Consider the following 21,201-nt stretch of genomic DNA (forward strand, 5'->3'; position numbering starts at 1 on the left):
GTAACTGTTTTCTATGCAACATCAGCTTAGAAGGCACCTGCTCGGAAGGAGCAGTAAGATATAATTTTTTGATTAAGCTTTTTAAAAATGTTAATATAAACTAACATAAGAGGACGAAAACAAAAAATTACTTAAATTACAAAATTGTTTCACTTGTTTGATTAGAATTAAAAAACTGAAGACATTTTAAGATACTAATAAGACTAAACCTTGCTACCTATGATCATATATTGATACATTACTTTTAATAATTGAAACCAATCTGAATACTCTAAAATTAAATAACATACTCAAAGCTTTTAATCTGGGAAGTTTTCTATTAACTTCAAAATACAATAATTAAATTCATTCAATAGTATTGTAAATTACCATAGATTCTAGCAAAAAAAAATTGAGTGAAAATTTTGAATGGATTATCTGCTTAATCTAGCAGTATATGGAAGTCAATAAAATATATTTGTTTTCTTGTTACACCATAAGGCAGTATCATTTCAGTTAGCTTTTCTCTATTCATTGCTATAGTAACATACATCCCAGTTAGAAGCCATAAAAATGACTATTGTTTGGTCATAAGAAAGACAGAGTAGGAGAGGGCCGGGCACAGTGGCTCAGGCCTGTAATCCCAACACTTTGGGAGACGAGGCGGGTGAATCACGAGGTCAGGAGTTCAAGACCAGCCTGGCCAACATAGTGAAACCCCATCTCTACTAAAAATACAAAAATTAGCCAGGCATGGTGGTGCGAGTTTGTAGTCCCAGCTACTCGGGAGGCTGAGGCAGGAGAATTGCTTGAACCCGGTAGGCAGAGGTTGCAGTGAGCTGAGATTATACCACTGCACTCCAGCCTAGGTAACAGAGTAAGACTCTGTCTCAAAAAAAAAAAAAAAAAAAAGAAAGAAAGAAAGAAAAAAGAAAAGAAAAGAAAGGGAAGGAGAAAACAGCCAGGTTGGCATTAATATACCATTCTACAGAGAAAAACTCAAAAATCTTAATGGAACCAGGTCAACAACATGAGTCCAGTAACATACCAACAACCAGGCTGATTCCTAAAAATGTCTGATTCTTTTATAATGAATGTCATCTATTAGGCCAGTTACAAGAAACAATTCCATTCTTATTTACATAGCTTCTCAAACTCCAACCATTCCGCATCATGACTGGAGTGAATATACATGGACATCAGGAGGACAAAGAAAATGTGTTTCTTCAACTTAGTCATCAGTAGGAATAAGTACAATAACTGAGCAGTAAAATATGCTTTCTACTAAGTCAGGAAAACAACTTTGCCATATGGCCAGAGAAACCTGTAGCATATTCTTTGTCAATGCCAACATTTTCAATTAAGATTTTTATGCATAAGTGATTTTGTTTTAGTTTCGAGTCCTTAAAATGATCACAAGCATACTTCCATCTTCCACACTGAGCAAAGTTTCCTAACCATTGTGTGACTACATGAAGCCCAACTGTGTCACATTCTGGGTTTACAGCCTGCATAATAAATACCAACTATTAATAATCTTTAGATCTATGGATAGAAAATAGCACTGATCTTGATCTCTATTGTTTACTGGTAAGTCAAAATCTAAGGTTAAGTTTGCTGAATTTACATCAAACATGTAAGGCCAACATCCTATGTTCTTTATCAGCCACAGAAAATTCTATTGTATTTAGCTTCATATAACACATCATTGTGTTTTATTTGAAGAATATGGTCTATTTGCCTTCACAGCCTGAACTCACTTCCAGGCAATCATTTTTAAAACTTGCTTCTATATTAACTTCACACATTTTATTACATTTCAGGGGGAAATAATTAAATGTTTGTGAGAGAGCAAATCTGGTGTATATTTTTTAAGTTACTTGAAGCAAAAAAAAAAAAAAAGTCTGAGCTAGCCAGTTGGAAGTTCCATCTACTAATGATCTGTTTCCAGGGAGGTGTCTGAAGCAAGCAAGCATAGAAACAGGCAGCGATGTGCCTTTGGATTTCTCCTGATGTTCATTTGCAATCATAGCCAATCAATGTTGAGGACATTACTAAGCAATCCAGTGCTGTTTGCTTGTAATTGGTAAACTGTCTTCCAAAAAAAACATCTTTGGGCTTCACAACACCCTAGTCATAAAGCCATTAGAGAATGAATGTCTTTACTGTACAGGAGGACCTCTATGAATAATGAATAGGGCTCTATTTTTCCTGGGAAACAAACATGTACCGGCATGTTCGTGGTAATGAACAGTATTGTGAGTGTGCATAGCATAGAAGGACACTAAATCTGCTCTGACTTCCACCTTAATTTAAGTAGATAACTGATTTTAAAACCCCATGGAGAGTTAAACAAGCTTATTTTAAATTTGTAACATGCTGCCTGGCTTATATGTTGCTTTTACAAGTTCAAAAATAATGATTTAATACAAAAATTGAAGAGATGAAGGATCATGTTACAGTCTCTAAGGGGCAAGACAGGCTTACACAAATTCGAGAGGAAAAGAAAAGAACGTTTGCATACAGTATTTAAGAAACTAGAATTTCATTTTTACTTTACACTCGAAAACATAGTGATCGTGATTCTCTGGGGTACACATAAAAAATAGTTTGTACTGCACAAATTACAACCAAATTTAGATATTTGCCCAAGAAATATTTCAAAAAATAACTAACAAGAAATAAGATCTAAGATTTTTAAATAATAATGCCCTTTCAAAGTGTTTAAAACTATTTGGCTTTTCCTTTAGAAAGATGATGAAAGGACTTAATGTATTTTGTAAATTATGTTCATAATGATTTTACTTACAAAAGATATAATTTGCTAGTCTGTTTTCATAATGAATGAGAGCTTAATGAATCACACCTACTTCACCATTCAACAGAAATATAGGGCGTCACAACATTGAATTGAAATAGTCACTAGAAGTCTTTGGACTTTGGCAAGAAGATTTCTAGATTTTTTTTTTTTTCCATTCTTGCGGGCAAAACATGTTCTTCAAATTTACTTAAAGAATTACGTAACCATCATACAAAGCTATTATGTATTGCAATTGGTAGCAGCTCAGATGGAAAATTTTATATTTGTATAATGGTCATGCATTTTCACAGGCCACAAACTCAGGTATAAGAAATGGAACCTCCTTTATTTTCCTGTAATGGAATTTGAGTTCTATTTCAAATCTTTCTTCTACTCAGTAGGAGAAAATGTGATCTTGCTAATTCCAGGTAAATGTAGTCACATTAGAATTTTTTCAGACATATCTCCCTTCCCAGAGAAGGTTCTTTTTTCCCATGAGGATGTGGTGAGACAGCCAGACATTGGTGAAAGCAGATCAGTCATCTAAATTCTTGGTCATTGCTATATTCTAGAAGCAATTTCTGAGAAGTGGATTTTTGTCCAATCCCTGGCTATTTAGTCTATACTGTATCCTAGGTTGCACTACCCTTCTTCTGACCTAGACTTCCTGCACACACATCAGTGTGCGTGAACTTCCAGTAGAGTTTTATTTTGTTTTGTTTTCTATCTTAACTTGTCTCTGCCCTTTCGTTGATTGCATGGGAAGGCTGGGTCGCCTCCTGCACCTCTCTGTATGTCCCTCACTTTGCCCCTGCATTCCTTCTGTTTCAAAGTTCCCATGTCACTGTATACAAAGTATATCAGAGAAGCTACAGACTAGGAATGTCTCCAGATGGGAAAGTCAGAATACACATCTTTCCACAGTAGAAGCCCTAATCCCATTATGGTTCAGCCCATAGACAGGACACGGGGGAAACTCTATCATCTACTTGCTTCCTTCAGCATTCTCTCTCCCACTTCTCCCACCATTTTTAGCTAGGATGGGACAAGGAAATGGCTCTGGCTGCATGTATTTTGAATTCTCTCTAATCTATTGCTTATGGCCTATACTTCATCTTAGACCTTTTGGAGCTCAAAAGAAACTTTCCTCTTTCTGAATGCTTCTAGCTCTTACAAATCAAAAGCCATGGCTGCTAAGACTGCCATCTCTGCATTAAGTTTAAGAGAAGTCTTAGAAATTTAAAAGATGAGAATTGATTTCTTTGTTATCTCAACTGACAACCCATACACTGACTAAGTGGATAGCAGTTGTCAGGACAACAAAAACATGCTAGAAGACAAAAAATAATAGTAAATTTCTGATATTTTTTAAATGTATATATATGCTACAAAGCAGTATGTGGACAATGATTTTGAAGGAAATAGCAGCTTACATTTATAAAAGTATAAGCACACGTCCAGGCACAGTGGCTCATGTCTGTAATCCCAGCACTTTGGGAGGCCGAGGAGGTTGAATCATGAGGTCAGGAGTTCAAGATCATCCTGGCCAAGATGGTGAAACCCCGTCTCTACTAAACATACAAAAAAAATTAGCTAGGCATGGTGGTAGGTGCCTGTAATTCCAGCACTTTGGGCGGCTAAGGCAGGTGGATCATGAGGTCAGGAGATCAGCCGGGCCAAGATGTTGAAACTCCATTTCTACTAAAAATACAAAAAAATTAGCCAGCCACTTGGGAGGCTGAGGCAGAGAATTGCTTGAACCCAGGAGGCAGAGGTTGCAGTGAGCTGAGATTGTGCCACTGCACTCCAGCCTGGGAGACAGAGTGAAACTCTATCTCAAAAAAAAAATAGATAGATAGATAGATACATACATACATACATACATATGCACACTTACAACATTTTCCTATAAAATAAGTCCTACAAGCAATTGTTGAGTGCACTGTGCCCCGGTAGTTAACAAATCCTGGTCTCAGGCTTTAAGCCACTCAAAAGTTTAGCCTAGCGGGGACCATCAAGACCCTCTGGTGAGCTAAGTAGGAAAAAAGTATGGTAAGCATCCCTATTAGACATTACAATTGTGCTTGTCTTGTATTTTTCTGCTCCAGGGAGACATGTGTCCTACAGTTGCCTTTATCATTCAAAAAATAAAAGTCAGTCTGAGTCACTAAAGATAGTTTTCTTCCAAGCCAACCTCTGGCTTCTAGGGGAGTCTTACTGTCCAGGGTCCTATCAAGATATTTAGGGAACATGCCTTGAGAAGATATAGGGAAATTCAAGTAGCCCTTTTAATATTCAAGGTTCTATAATATGAAATGGCAGTCCCAGGAACTGATCTGACACACATATGTGCTTTGTTGGCCTTGAAATAATTTAAAGCAGTGTCATCATTTAAAATTGGGAGATAGCACAAAAGACCACCGTGCCTCTGTATGGCCTCTGCAATGTCAGCTGTTCCCAGGTCCCTGAGTTGCAAAGACTCAGACACAGACTGAAGCTGTTGGTGATCCCAGCAACGAGACAAAAGAGAGTGACTCTCCAGTAAACCATAAACAGCACAGTCAGAACCCCAGAATGACCATACAAGCGTGAGTCCTTGAGCAACTTCAAGCCTCTGGACAACCCACATCAAAAAGAGAGATAGAGACACAAAGAGAGAGAAAGAGTGTGTATACATAAATACGTGCATGCATGGATAAACAAGAGAGAGTGATAAGCTTGGAGAGCACCCCAAATGGTAGAAATGGGTGCAAGGCCTATGCATGCCCAGGTCTAGGTTTGGGACACCATACCTAAAGGGATATGCCAGTCCTGGTCATCTGAGAGACTGGAAGAAGACTTAGAAAATGTTGAAAAAGATATCTGGAAACCCAGAGGACCCTGCAGTTTGGTGTAGTGAATAGGACAGGAGCTCTGATTGTCGGTCTACAGGCGATACCTTCTGTGTGGACTGTCATTTGTACACTTGCCTCAGGTTCTCCAATGTTATGACAGGGCTGGCGATCTTCCTCAGTCTATGATTTCAACTCCACAATTGGTTATCATTCTGACTTCTGTAAATAGACTGTTCATTCAGCCATTCATTCCCAGAATCATTATGCTAGAACTTGTTATAAAATTGTGAAACTGCAGACTGTGTCTCTGCCCTCATGAGACTCCACTCTAGAGCTTCATTGAATTCAGAGTCCTTTCATGTTTAAAATTATTTAAAAATTAAATCGGACAAGAAATAAAAGGTAATATAGTAAAAGGCCTCAAGAAGGGCAAACAGATACAGAGATCCTGGCTTTAACATTTTTAATCTCAAGCATACTTAAAAATGTAGGTTTACGACCACTATTTCTTGAAAGGGTACCACTTCAATCCAATTAATCTATATAATATATATTTAATGAAAATATGAGCCACATTATAATTTATGTCTTGTTAATTAATAATTGGCTTCTTTATGTAACTTTCCTAAAAGCAATCAAAGTGGGGTCTGGCTGTGCTTGCAATTGTGATTTTGCTACACTTTAATTGAAAGATCATTGACTCAGAAACCTGAGAAAACAAGACAGGCGAATTTGTTTTTGTTATGAGAATTGATTACTCTGGGCCCTAGAAAAAGGTCTTACCTGTAATTGCCACTCAGTTAGGATCTCAGAAACGAATAAACTTGAGAATATATAAAAGATCAGTTTAATAAATTTAGTTTGCCCACCTTAACATTCACTATCTGCTCCACATATTCATAAACTCCATCAAGACTAATCATTTTAAACCTACTAAAAATGTTTCTATATGTTACGGAGAAAATTTGAATTTTTCTTTTTGTTTTTGGTTTTTTTTTTTTTTGAGACGGAGTCTTGCTGTGTTGCCCAGGCTGGAGTGCAGTGGTGCAGTCCCGGCTCACTGCAAGCTCCGCCTCCCGGGTTCACGCCATTCTCCTGCCTCAGCCTCCCAAGTAGCTGGGACTACAGGCACCCGCCACCACGACCAGCTACTTTTTTATATTTTTAGTAGAGATGGGGTTTCACCGTGTTAGCCAGGATGGTCTCCATCTCCTGACCTCGTTATCTGCCCACCTCAGCCTCCCAAAGTGCTGGGATTACAGGCATGAGCCAATGTGCCTAGCCAAAAATTTCAATTTTTCATAATCTAAAGTAGTATTTTAGCTGGCCACAAATAACAGAATATTCATCTCCTGGCTGTTGCTTTGCAGAAGAATCTGAAATTATCAGTTTTCTATTCTTTAAAATGTTAGTAATTTTGATTAATAAGAAGTAGTGGTATGATCAAGAAAATGAAGTTTAAATTAGAATTTTAAAAATCTTAGATTTTCAGAAGAGCGTTATGGGTCAATAGCAGAGCTTCAGTTTCACAAGTGAATTAATGTGTGCTATTACAATTCATTTCTAAGAAATATAATACATTTCTTGGGAAATGGTAAAGATAACATGTACATGATACTATATTAGTAACACTTTCATGCATATTGAAACTATTATCTTTTCAAATTTATTTAGTTAATTGACAGATATAATAAAATTGTGTGCACTTATTGTGTACAACATACTCTTTTGAAGGATATACACATTGTGGAATAGCTAAATCTAGCTAATTAGCATATTCATTAATTCACATAGTTACCATTTTTTGTGATGAAAGCAACATCCACTTTTAGCATTTTTTCAGGAATATAGTATCATTAATATAGTCACTATGCTATACAATCCATCTCTTGAAACTTATTCCTCCTATTTAACTGTAATTTTGTATCCTTTGACCAACAGTCCTCAATATTCTCCCAACCATCTTAGCTTCTAGTAACCACGAATCTACTCTCTATTTCTATGAGACAATCTTTTTCAAATTCCACAAGTGAGTGAGATCATGTGGTATTTATCTTTCTCTGCCTGGCTTATTTTACTTAACATAATCTTCAGATCATCCGTGTTGTCTCAAATGACAGGATTTCCTTTTTTATGGCTGAATAGTATTCCATTGAGTATATTTACAACAGTTTCTTAATCCTTTCATCTATTGATTCTCAATCCATTTATCTTAGTTTGATTCCATATCTTGGCTATTGTGAATAGTACTGCAATAAACATGGCAGCATAGATATCTCTTTCATGTACTCATTTCCTTCAATTTCGATATTTACCCAGTAGTGGGACTTCTTGAACATATGATAGTCCTATTTTTCTTTGAGAAACTTCCATCCTGTTTTCCATACTGGTTATACTAGTTTACATTCCACCAACAGCATGCAAGGGTTCCCTTTTTCTACATCCTTGCCAACACTTGTTATCTTCTGTCTTTTTGTTAATAACCATTCTAACTGGTGTGAGGTTGTATTCCATTGTGGTTTTGATTTGCATTTTCTGATTACTAGTGATGTTGAGCACTTTTTTCATATATCAGTTGGCCATTCATATGTTTTTTTGTGAGAAATACTATTCAACTCTTTTGCACATTTTTAAACTGGGTTATTTGTTCTCTTGATATTGAGTTGTTTACATTTCTTATATATTTTGGATATTAGCCATTATGAGATGTATAGCTTGCTGATACTTTCTCTCATTCTATAGGCTGTCTCTGCGCTTTGTTGATGGTTTCTTTCGCTGTGCAGAAGCTTTTTAATTCGATATAATACAATTTATTTTTGCTTTTGTTGCCTATGGTTCTGTGGTTATATCAAAAAAATCATTACTCAGACCAATGTCATGGAGCTTTCCTCATGTTTTCTTCTAGTAGTTTATAGTTTTAGGTCTTACACATTTAAGTCTCAATCCCATTTTGAGTTGATTTTTGTATATGGTGAGAGATAAGTGTCTAAATTGCCTTGTTCTGCCTGTAGATATCCAGTGTTACCAAAACCACTTATTAAAGAGACTGTCCTTTCCCCATTGTGTGTTCTTGGCATCTTTGTTGCAAATCAGTTGACTGCCAACGTGTGGATTTATTTATGGGCTCTCTACTCTGTCCTATTGGTCTATGTGTTTGCATTTATGCCAGCACTATGCTGTTTTCATTACTATAGCATTAGAGTTTATATTGGTAGTCTGATGTCCCAGTTTTTTTTTCTTTATGCTCAAGTATGCTTTGGCCATTTGGAGTCTCCTGTTGTTCCACACAAATTTTAGGAATTTTTTCTATTTCTGTGAAGAATGTCATTAGTATTTTGATAGGGACTGCATTGAATTTGTATATCACTTTTGGTAACACAGACAAACAATATTATGTCTTCCAATTTATGAAAATGGGATATCTTTTCATTTATTTGTATCTTCTTCAACTTCTTTCTTCAATGTTTAATAATATTCAGTGTAGAGATCTATCATATTGTCAATTTTATTTCCATGTGGGTTTATTTGTAGCTATTGTAAATGGAATTATTCTCTTGATTTCTTTTTCAGATAATTGGCTATTAGTGTATAGAAATGCTAAGAATTTTTATGTTGATTTTGTATCCTGCAACGTTACTGAATGTGTTTTTTCTCATAGATTGTATGTGTGTGTGTGTGTAATCTTTAGGTTTTCCTATAAGATCATGTCATCCGCAAACAGGGATGATTTAACTTGTTCCTTTCCAGTTTAGATGCCTTTTTCCTCTTCATTTTTTTTTTTTTTGGTTTTTTTTTTTTTTTTTTTTTTTTTTTGGTCTAATTGCTCTGGCTAAGACTTCCAGTACTGTGTTGAATAAAGTGGCAAGAGTGAGAATCCTGTCCTGTTCCAGATCTTAGAGGAAAAGCTTTCAACTTTTCCCTGTATGATATTAGCTATATGTTCATCATATATAACCTTTATGGTGTTTAGATACAATGTTTCTATACATGTGGGAACTAGAAATGTTTAAAATATCTTACATTAGTTAAAAAAAGAGTGGCAGTTATAACCAGTACCTGTGTTGGTTTCAAATATTGCTTCCTGGACTACTAGCTCTGTGACCTATGTAAATTAACTTCTTTAAACCTCTGAGTCTTTCTCTGGATAACAAGTTTAAACTTATACCACAGGTTAATTCCAGGATTTGATGATATGAAGAATGTTGACCGTCTGACACAGTTTTGGTACATAATGAGTACTTCATACTTGCATAAACAATAAGTAGTAGTATATTACATCATAAAATGTATATAAATATAATAATCTTATGATCAGAATATGCTACAACTTTTAAAAAGTTGTTTTAAAGTATAATACATACAAAAAGTGCACATATCAAAAACGTAGAGCTCAGTTAATTTTAATGAGTAAAGCATATCCACGTCCATCTGATCGATATTGATTGATATTGTAGTGGGTAAAGTTAGTTTGAAACATGCTTTCATTACTTATTTTGTGTTTTTGACTGTATTCTTATTCTTAAATACAGATATTTTTCATTTATTTTAACAGTGATGGTATTCCATCAAATATCATATTTTATTTATCTACTTCCAAAATTATTGACTAAACATCAGTTCTGAGTATATTTTCTCATAAGTGGAAAACAATCATTATGTTCCTTGTTTTTTACAGTGTTAGCATCTGTCTAAACATTATCAATGACTGTTTTGTTACTGGCATCTATCTTACTTGAACTCTTTATTTGGAATAAAAATATTTATAGTTTACTATTTTAAGACACTGTGTTAGAGAATGTGATCTCTATATTTTTCACCCTCAAATAAAAACAGAGCTTTTATTTACTTAAAATTAGGGAAAGTATTTATAAAAATTCACCTTAATATTTGACCACTGTGTTAGGCAGAAAAATGGTCCCCCAAAGAAGTACAAATCCTAATCCCTAGAACCTGTGAATATGTTGCCTTGCATGGCAAAAGGAGCTTTGCACATGTGATTAATTTAAGGCTCTTTAGGATGAGGAGATTATTCTGGATTATCTAGGTGGGCTCAGCATAATCACAAGGTCCTTATAAGAAGGAAGTAGGAGGGATAGAGTCAGAGAAGGAGAGGTCAAAGTGCTGTGACCACTAGAAGGGAACCACAGATGAAAGAATTCCAGTGCCTTTGAGAAGCTGGACCACACAAAGACTGAATTCTCCCCCAGAATCTGCAGAACAAATGCAGTCCTACAACACCTTAATTTTAGTCCCATATGACACGTTGGGGTGTTCTGACCTTTAGAACTGTAAGCAAACTTTAAATAAAACTGTAAATAATTTTTTGTTGTTTTAAGTCACAAATTTTGTGGTAATTTGTTATAGCAGCAATGGAAAACATTAATACAACCATTGATCAAATTCCAGAAAACAGCAACATTAAAAGTTGCTTTGAAAATGCAAGATTGAAAGCCCTCAAAACTATCTATGTGTTGAGTAAACATTCTAATTACGCCTTTTCCAGCATGTTGCATACCTGAAAAGCCTCAGCAGATAGAGTGAATAAAAACAAAATCCATAGGGGACCAAATTGAGGAACAAATTTCATAGACACTAACATTTCTTTCTAAGAATTAGCTCTATAATTATCTAGCAGTAGATAGTTTTGCTCTCTTGCTCTTTTCTGTGAAGCCTATGGTTCTGACAAATGATCTTTCATCAAAGGGTCAAAAATATAATAGAACCAGCGAGGATAAGAAGTATTTTGTTAATCCTCATATTAACTTGTCCTCTGCAAACTCAATTCATGACTATATGACATGTTTTAAAGTTTGATGTTCTCAAAATTTTCTTATGGCAAAAAGTTTTTTTTAAAAAAAGGCTTCAACATTAGCTAATGAGAGAAAGTTCATAAAATTTATTTCTCTTAAACTGAGGGGAAATTGAATGAATTATAAGTACTTTCCAAATCAGAAGTTAGCAAGCATTACTAAAACACACTGGTTTATGGTGGCCCCAAATACGAGGTGACCATTTATCTGGAAATTTCCCTTTGGTTATGAAGATGGACGTCTTATGTAGGTACCTGACAGATGTAGGATAGTTTGAGTCTGCAACAGCGAACAGGATCCACACCAGAGGTCTTGTAATACTCTTGTCACCTCCATCAGAGATCACCTCAGAGATTCTCTAGGCTGTATCTCATCATAGGGTGGTCGTTTATGTTAAAAAATCTAATTTTGACAGAACTGGTCTTGCTCTCTCCATCTGATTTATCACCACCTTTGTTATCTATCTCTCTTAGCCCAGACAGTTCATAGACATGCACATGTTCTTTGACCTCCAGGAGCACTGTATAGAGAAAGAGATGGTGATCCTCCCTTCAAATGAATTTTCCACTGCATCCTTACTCTACCATCAGGGTCAGGCAAACACAGAGACATTGCAACCAATCAGATATTCCTATCCTTTTACCAGGGAAATTAATCAACCATTCATTACTACTCAAAGGCACGTATCAAGCACATCCTAAGTGTGAGGATGTAAACATAAATAAAGGCATGCTTCTTATTCTCAAAGACCCTGTGGTCTGCTTCTCCAGAGGGTGGAATTACAGATATCATCCTGTCATTTTATATACTCTTTTATCCAAATAAAATCTATATTAAGTAAAATTATAAATCAAAATTGAAATTATCTTATCACTGCGAGAATCACAACTCACATTTCAATGTCAAGAATGGCATCCTGACTCTCCGAAACCTTTAACTTTTTGTCTATTTCATTTTATGACTGTTTTGACTATTTTCATATTTAGAACCAGTGTACAAGTCTGAGGATCCTGGAAAGCTGGTCTCTACCATGCTAAATTTATGTGTTCATGCACATATTTAACCAATACAAATATATTTATACATGTAAAATGTATAAAGTGTTTTGATTTCTTGCCTTTATAAAATTTTCATGGCAAATACATCCTGTAGGCCTGGAAGCTGTGTATTTTGAACTCATTACACAAAAACTAGAATTATACGACTGCATTAATTTATCAGTACCTCCATTAGAAATATTTGGAAAAGAAATTATCCATGTTTTGGTAAATTGTTAGAACTATCAATGGCAGGAAACATGAATAATTGAATCTGTTATTATAATCATTACATATTAACTTTTATTTCTTACTGTTACTGAGGGTCCTTGCTCCCAGAGCTCCCAAGTGGTGCCGGCGCTTCCAAAATGGCTGTGGGCCGCTTCCAAGATGGTGGCAAGCCTCATGTCCTCTGACCTGGGGTTCTTCGCCTCACGGATTTCAAGGAATGGAAACTTGGGCCATGCGGTGAGTGTTATAGCTCTATTAGAAGTCCTGGGTCATGGAAGAGAACCGTGAAACCCAGTGACTAGTGTTCAGCTCAACTAGGACGAACCTGGGCACTTAGCTGTGCAGGAACAATGGCAGGCCTCTAACCGGGTGGGGAGCGGCAACTGGCGCCTGGCTGAATCAGGCGCACATGGGGAAAACGCTGCTTGCCGGATCCGGAAGGTTGGAAGTCAGTGGCGGGTCTGCCAGGGCAGCAAACAGCAGTGGTGGAAGGGGAGGAAAAGCTCAGCAGTAACAAATGCGAACCAGAAGAGATTGCAGTTGCAAGATGTAATAGAGTGAAAACAGAGCTCCCATACAAAGGGAGGGGACCCAAAGAGGGTAGCTGTTGCCGGCTCGAATGCCTGAGTTTACCTCCCATCATTGTCTCTCCTGCTGTGCTCTCAGGTGATAGATGATTGGCTATTTCTTTACCTCCTGTTTTTGCCTAATTAGCACTTTAGTGAGCTCTCTTTACTACCTGATTGGTCAGGTGTGAGCTACCTTGCAAGCCCCGCGTTTAAAGGTGGATGCGGTCCTTCCAGGCTAGTCTTAGGGATTTTTAGTCGGCCTAGGAAATCCAGCTAGTCCTGCCTCTCGTTATTATAGTTGTTTTGACCACCATTTATTTGTCTGCATGGTACAGCAGCATGAGTGAAACAGTGAACTCTATATATAGTCGCGATGGCTATTATTTCAACTTTATTTGAAACAAAATTGTCATTGTTAAATTATTTTATTCCTGCTAGACCATGAAATCAGGGATGGCAAATGGTTTTTCTTTTTTGTGTTAACTCCAACTGATTTGAAGATTACTCTGAGGTTATTTCTGGTCTTACAGAAAAAAAAGTGCATTGCAAGGTTAGTAATGTTTGCCATGGGAAGAAGTTAGGTGACAGGTGGAATTTGTGCCCCATATCTGCCCTTCCAGCTCTAGATTGCTCGGAAAATAATGGTGCAGATTTTCTCTTCTAATATAAAATCAGTTTATCTATTAAGACAGGAAAAACTGATTAGCACATCTCTTTACCAGTTGCAAAAATAGAAATTCATTTTCTTTTCATAAAGAGCACTAGAAAGAAGCTTTGGGATGGAAGATTTCAGTGATAAAAATTATTTTAATGAAATGTGCTCTATAAGTCAAAGTCAAATCCTAAATTCATGACTGAGGATCTAAGAGGTAAAAGAACAGCTATAACTCTACATTTTCAGCGTGGTCTCATTGTCTTTTTTTTTTTTTTTATCAGACTTTGCTAAAAGTGGGGAGGAGAAAGCTGTTCATATTTTAAGAATCGGCAGTATCATAAACCATTTCTCCTGACTTAACATCTTTATAATAAAAATTCTACTATAATAAATTCATTGCTAGGTTGTGTTTTTATTACTACAATCTCCCCCATGAGTTCTCAGTTAAAAATACTCTGAGGGAGGCAGAAAAATGTCATATGTGTCAGAACATAATTCTCTGCCTGCTGAAAAAAAAAGGCATATAGTTTGTGATAGTTGCCCATTATTTTTAAAAGACTGATCTATAAATGTATTAATAGCAAATTTTAAAATAGATGAGAGTATATTACCAAGTTATTGCTATAAAAGTTACCATCATGAATTGTGAAGTATCTTATATTCACCTCAAGTATCTAACAACAACAAAAATGTTCCAAATTTCTAAGACAAAGAAGAATTTTTAAAATGACATCTACTGATATCTATTCATTAAATAGTCATTTTTCTTTTTTATTATGAAATTAAAATGTATTAAATAAATTCTGGAATCTATTTATTTGTATTCTAAAATGTGGATACATATATCCTGAGTTAAAACAACAAAAACAACATTTCCTTTTGACCATGCTAATTGTGTGTAAATTACCCCAGGCTGTAATGAAGTTCTTTTGGAAGTTATCTAATGGCAGCTTCCTATATATGCATTTAAATCAGATGCAAGTCATCATGTACATATATTGATACACAAATTTGGCCCACTAAATGGAAAATCTACCTGTATATTTGCCATGGGCTAAAGCAACAATTTAAGATGAAAAAAGTGTCTCAACTTGGGCTTAAGGAGGCAAATCACCAAAGGTCAAAATGAGGCTGGGCGCGGTGGGTCACGCCTGTAATCCCAACACTTTTGGGAGGCCGAGTCCGGCAGATGCCTGAAGTCAGGAGTTTGAGACCAGCCTGGCTAACCTGGTGAAACCCCATCTCTACTAAAAATACAAAAATTAGCCAGGCGTGCTGGCGGGCGCCTGTTATCCCAGCTGCTCAGGAGACTGAGGCAGGAGAATTGCTGAAACCCAGGAGGCGTAGGTTGCAGTGAGCTGAGATTATGCGACTTCACTCTAGCCTGGGGGACAGAGCAAGACTCCATCTAAAACAAAACAAAACAAAACAAAACAAAAAAAGACTTACTCTCCTCATTCTATAGATTCTCAGATCCAATTCCCTTTCTGGAATTACTTTTGTGTTGACATTTCTTCTCCATCCCCACCAATGCTCTTTTTTTCCACCCTAAATATAATACATGATCTTTACCATTTTCCACACATTTATAGAATACCTTTCATTCCAATAGCCCTTCACTCGACTTCTGTCTTCGTGGCACTAATAGAGTCATCTTTGAGGAAGGGTTGTGGAACCAGCTATAAGGTTATTCACCGCTTAAAACCAATGCTGTTTCAAAATCCAACTTTACTGAAATCTTACTTTCCAACTATGTTGGACTTACAATATTCCCTGAATACCTTACACTGTTTTGTGACATTACATCGCATTCAAGTCTACCTTTCTGACATCATTTCCCCCTTGGTGTTTTAATGTATTCTCTTCACCTTTGCTGTTAATACCTTGTTTTTATGGGTCAGCAGTTTGCTTCCTCTTCAGGGTTTGTCCGGAAAAAATGAAAGATTTTAAAACGGAAAAAATAAAATTACTGAATAGCCTTCAGGGGAGTGCTGGCATTCTCTAGCTGGCCCTTTAGAGATATCTCATTCTATAGCAACTGTTGAGTGTCTTTGACTAGATTACTTTACAACTCTTTAAACTGTGCAAAGCTTATAGTAGTGCAAATGATTATTGTACATAGAAATACAAAAAACTTTGTTCTGTAGAAATACAATTTATTTCTGCCTTGTAGAAAAGGCGATTTTAATGCTGCTGTAAAGACACACACACGTGTATGTTTATTGCGGCACTATTCACAATAGCAAAGACTTGGAACCAACCCAAGTGTCCATCAATGACAGACTGGATTAAGAAAATGTGGCACATATACACCATGGAATACTATGCAGCCATAAAAAGGATGAGTTCATGTCCTTTGTAGGGACATGGATACAGCTGGAAACCATCATTCTCAGCAAACTATCGCCAAAACAGAAAACCAAACACCTCTTGTTTTCACTCTTAGGTGGGAATTGAACAATGAGAACACTTGGACACAGGAAGAGGAACATCACACACCGGGGCCTGTTGTGGGGTTGGGGGAGGGGGGAGGGATAGCATTAGGATATATATCTAATGTAAATGATGAGTTAATGGGTGCAGCACAACAACATGGCACATGTATACATACATACAAACCTGCACGTTGTGCACATGTACCCTAGAACATAAAGTATAATATAAAAAGACAATTTTAAACATTATATTTTATTGCTCTATAAAGTATTAAACTTTTTAAAGTCTATTAGCAAATTCAGATCTCTAAAAGCAGTTCTCATCAGTGGACACAAAATTTTTAATTGATTTGAACACACAAATAGGCAAAAGAAAATACAAATAGAAAGGATTTACAAGGTTCTCTCATTGCACATTCATTAGCAAATTCATTTATCAGCAAATTTGTTTCAACATTTTTGATATATATATAGAATATATTATATATATTCTATACATATCTATACATACACATACATAGATATCAATTTGATTCTACTTTTAACAAGTTTAAAAATCTTACTGGTTCCTCACTTTTACACTGCTGGTGGGAATGTAAACCAGTACAATCACTATGGAAAACAGTGTGGAGATTCCTTAAAGAACTACTGGGTATCTACCTAGAGGAAAAGAAATCATTATATGAAAAAGACACTTACACACACATGTTTATAGCAGCACAATTTGCAATTGAAAAAATATGGAACCAGCACAAATGCCATCAATCAACAAAAGGATAAAGAAAATGTGGTATATATATATACCACGGAATACGACTCAGCCATAAAAAGGAACAAAATAATGGCATTGGCAGCAATCTGGATGGAGTTGGAGACCATTATTCTTTTTTTTTTTTTTTTTTTTTTTTTTTTTTTTTTTTTTTTTTCGAGGCGGCGTCTCGCTCTGTGGCCCGGACTGGAGTGCAGTGGCCAGATCTCAGCTCACTGCAAGCTCTGCCTCCCGGGTTTACGCCATTCTCCTGCCTCAGCCTCCCAAGTAGCTGGGACTACAGGCGCCCGCCACCTCGCCCGGCTAGTTTTTTAGTATTTTTTTAGTAGAGACGGGGTTTCACCGTGTTAGCCAGGATGGTCTCGATCTCCTGACCTCGTGATCCGCCCGTCTCGGCCTCCCAAAGTGCTGGGATTACAGGCTTGAGCCACCGCGCCCGGCCGAGACCATTATTCTAAGTGAAGTAACTCAGGAATGCAAAACCAAATATTGTCTGTTCTCACTTACAAGTGGGAGCTAAGCTATGAGGACCCAAAGGCATAAAAGTGACATAACGTCCTCTGAGGATTCAGGGGAAAGAGTGGGAGTGGGGAGTGAGGAATGAAAGACTACACACTGAGTACAGTGCAAACTACTTGCATGATGGGTACAGCAAAATCTCAGAAATCACTGCTAAACAACTTATCTATGAATCCAAAAACCACCTGTTCCCCCCAAAACTATTGAAATAAAGTAAAATTTTAAAAATCTTACTGGTTCCCTCATTAATAAATATGCTGAATAAAATATTTTATATCTGTGTAACAGTCATGTATTTACTGTTTTGAAAATCACATTTTATCCATTTTGGAGGCCCACAGAGATACACAGTGGATTCACCTGAATGGACCAGGTTGTTGAAGCGGATCTCTTGAACTGTTTAAGCCAAGGTATGCATTCTCTTAACTCCTGTGATAAATACCAAGCAGCAATAACATTTAAACTTTGCTGACTGCATTTCTGTATTTCTTTTCCTCTCTACTAATCGTGTGTATGGTTTGTGCAATGGAATAATTTATTCCACCTTGGTGATAACAATGTTTAGAAAATTGATTTTATGGTGTGACTTTCTGATGATCTCCATCAGATAGGTAAGAGAAATACATTATCTGATGAGGGAGAAATAAGGGAATCTTGTATGTAAGTCTTTTCTTTTTGTGTTTATCTTTTGTCTCTATGTGTGCTCAAATCAATTAAGAATATTTTGTCCAAAGAATGTGAAAACAATTCTGAGAAACCCGAATGAGTGAGTTTTTATGTTTCTGTGCTTACTTGCAACTTCTGCCTGAGATTGTGAAACTAAAACTACGTATGCTTTCTCTGTATCAGTGTATCTGTGTGTCCATGTGCTTGTAATTGGAAAAGGCCTTGGCCTCTCAGGATGTAACTATTGACTGTACCCTAATTCTGGCAGGTTTTCATAAATTAAATTTTAATCACTGTTAAATCAAAAGACCTCTGTTTTGATTGGTTGCCTAGCTGACCCTCTAAGTTTACTGACTAGGTAGTGTCTATTCCTTTGTTTACCCTTTACTAGGCTAGTTTACAACTCTATAAACAGTAGAAAATTCATGTAATACAAGTTGTTCTTGTCTACTAAAAGGCAAATGGACTTTTCCAGTAGAGATAAAATTGGTATCTACCTAACAGAAAAATGTATTTCAAAGATGATATTTTATGTAACTTTGCATCTGTAAGCAAAATTACTTCAATATTCTTGACTGTGTCTGTATATCTGTATCTACATCTACATCTACCTGTTTTTATATTCATTAATTAACTAAATAAAATATTTGACATGTGTTCATTTATATTTGAATAAGAGTCATGGTTTTACTTTTTTAGAATACATTACCAGCTCCCTCTGCACTTTGTTCATAATTCTGCATTATATAACATTTCTCCTCTCCTGCTCTCCAGACTGTGAGCATCTTAAGGGAAGAATTTTTGTATTTATACAAAAATTTTGTATTTTCTATTTATAGATATAAAACAAAATACCTGTTTTATTTTCAATAGTAGGACTAAAATACTCATTTTTTATTATCAGAAGAAAATTACAGGACTTGTACTATAAATATATATATTTTATTATCAGAGAAAAATTATAGGGCCTGCTAAGGAATTAGGTGAAGAAAAATATGTAAGAAAATAAGAGTATGACTAAATTTTTTAAAATTACCTACCACATTTTAAATGGGTTGACTATTAATAGACTTTCTTATTCACTGATTTTGTTAATCAAGATTTATGCAAAATAATGGATTGAAATGCTAAACACCCGAAAACATGTTGACCATTGTCGAAGTTTTTCAAATTTTATTATGGAGAGTTTGAAATAATGGTATCTATTTTATCTATGTAAACATAATTTGCTAAATGCAATACCAATTTTCTCACTCTTAAAGTCTGACTTTACTTAATTAATTTCAATTACCCATATTTTAACAATTTTGAAAACTAGTTATGGTAACGGGAATTGCACATTTTCTCTCTACCTTTGTTTCCTTAATTCATTTGAATTTTTATGTGATTTTTAAGGCTCATTTATTATTGTTAAAAATACAAATTATTGTAAAAATTAATTATTGTTAAAAATAAAGTAACATTGAGTTCAACTCATAATGATAAAGTTTTGTCTAAGGACAACTAAGCAAAGTGATTTTTATTTTATGTTTTTATTTGTTTAAATTTAAGTCATACAAATGTAGTTTAATTTCAGTGGATGGTGGTGATGAAATCTTGGCTTTTAATGTAACTATCACTCAAATAATGTACATTGTACCCATCAAGTAGTTTCTCATCTCTCAACCCCCTGGCACTACCCCACACTTCCAAATGTTTAATGCCTATTATTCCACACTGTATGTTTCTGTGTACACATTATTTAGCTCTCACTTATCAGTAAGAACATACAGTATTTGTCTTTCAGTGCCTGGCTTGTTTCACTTAAGATAATGACCTAGAGTTACATTTATGTTGCTGCAGAAGACATTGTTTCCTTCTTTTTAATGGCTGAATAATATCCCATCATATGTATATACCATATTTTATTTATCCTGTCATCTCTGATGGACACATAGGTTGATTCCATATCTTTGCTATTGTGAATAGTGCTGTGATAAACATGTGAGGGCAGCTATCTCTTTGATATAATGATGTCTTTTTCTTTGGGGAGATACCCAGTAGTGTAATTGTTGAATGGAATTAGTTCTATTTTTCGTTCTTTGAGAAATCTCCATATTACTTTTCATAGAGATTGTGCTAATTGACATTCCCACCAACAGTGTATTTGCATTCCCTTTTCTCTTTATTCTTGTCAACATCTGTTACCTTTTGACTTCTTCCTAGTAGCTAATCTGACTGGTGTAAGATGATATCTCATTATGATTTTAATTTGCATTTTTCTGATGATTGTGTTGAGCATTTTCCACATGCTTGTTGGCTATTTGTATGTCTTCTTTTGAAAAATGCTTGCTCATGTCCTTTGCCCACGTTTTAATGTGATTATTTGTTATTTGTTATTGTTGAATTGTTTGAGTTCCTCATAAATTCTGGATATCAGTCCTCTGTTGGATAAATAGTTTGCGGATATTTTCTCTCATTCTTCTGGTTGCCAGTTCACTCCACTGATTGTTTATTTTGCTGTTCGGAAGCATTTTAGTTTAATTAAGTCTGATTTGTCTATTTTTGTTGCTTGTGTTTTTGAGGTCTTAGTCATAAATTGTTTCCCTAGACCAACGCCCAGAAGAGTTTTTCCTGGCACTTCTTCTAGTATGTTTATAGTATCAGGTCTTACACTTGAGTTTTTCTGGGTTTTTTTGTTTGTTGGTTGGTTGGTTTTTGAGACAGAATTTTACTCTGTCACCCAGGCTGGACCTCAGTGTCACGATCACAGCTCAAGTGAGAAGTCTGGACATCCCTAGGCTCAGATGATCTTCCTGCCTCAGCCTCTTGGCTAACTGTGACTACAGGCAAACATACACCATGCCTGGGTAGTTTTTGTATTTCTCTTGGTAGAGATGGGGTTTCATTATGTTGCC

The sequence above is a fragment of the Trachypithecus francoisi genome, unplaced genomic scaffold, assembly GCF_009764315.1.
Source record: "Trachypithecus francoisi isolate TF-2019V2 unplaced genomic scaffold, Tfra_2.0 Lachesis_group18, whole genome shotgun sequence".
Classification (NCBI taxonomy): domain Eukaryota; kingdom Metazoa; phylum Chordata; class Mammalia; order Primates; family Cercopithecidae; genus Trachypithecus; species Trachypithecus francoisi.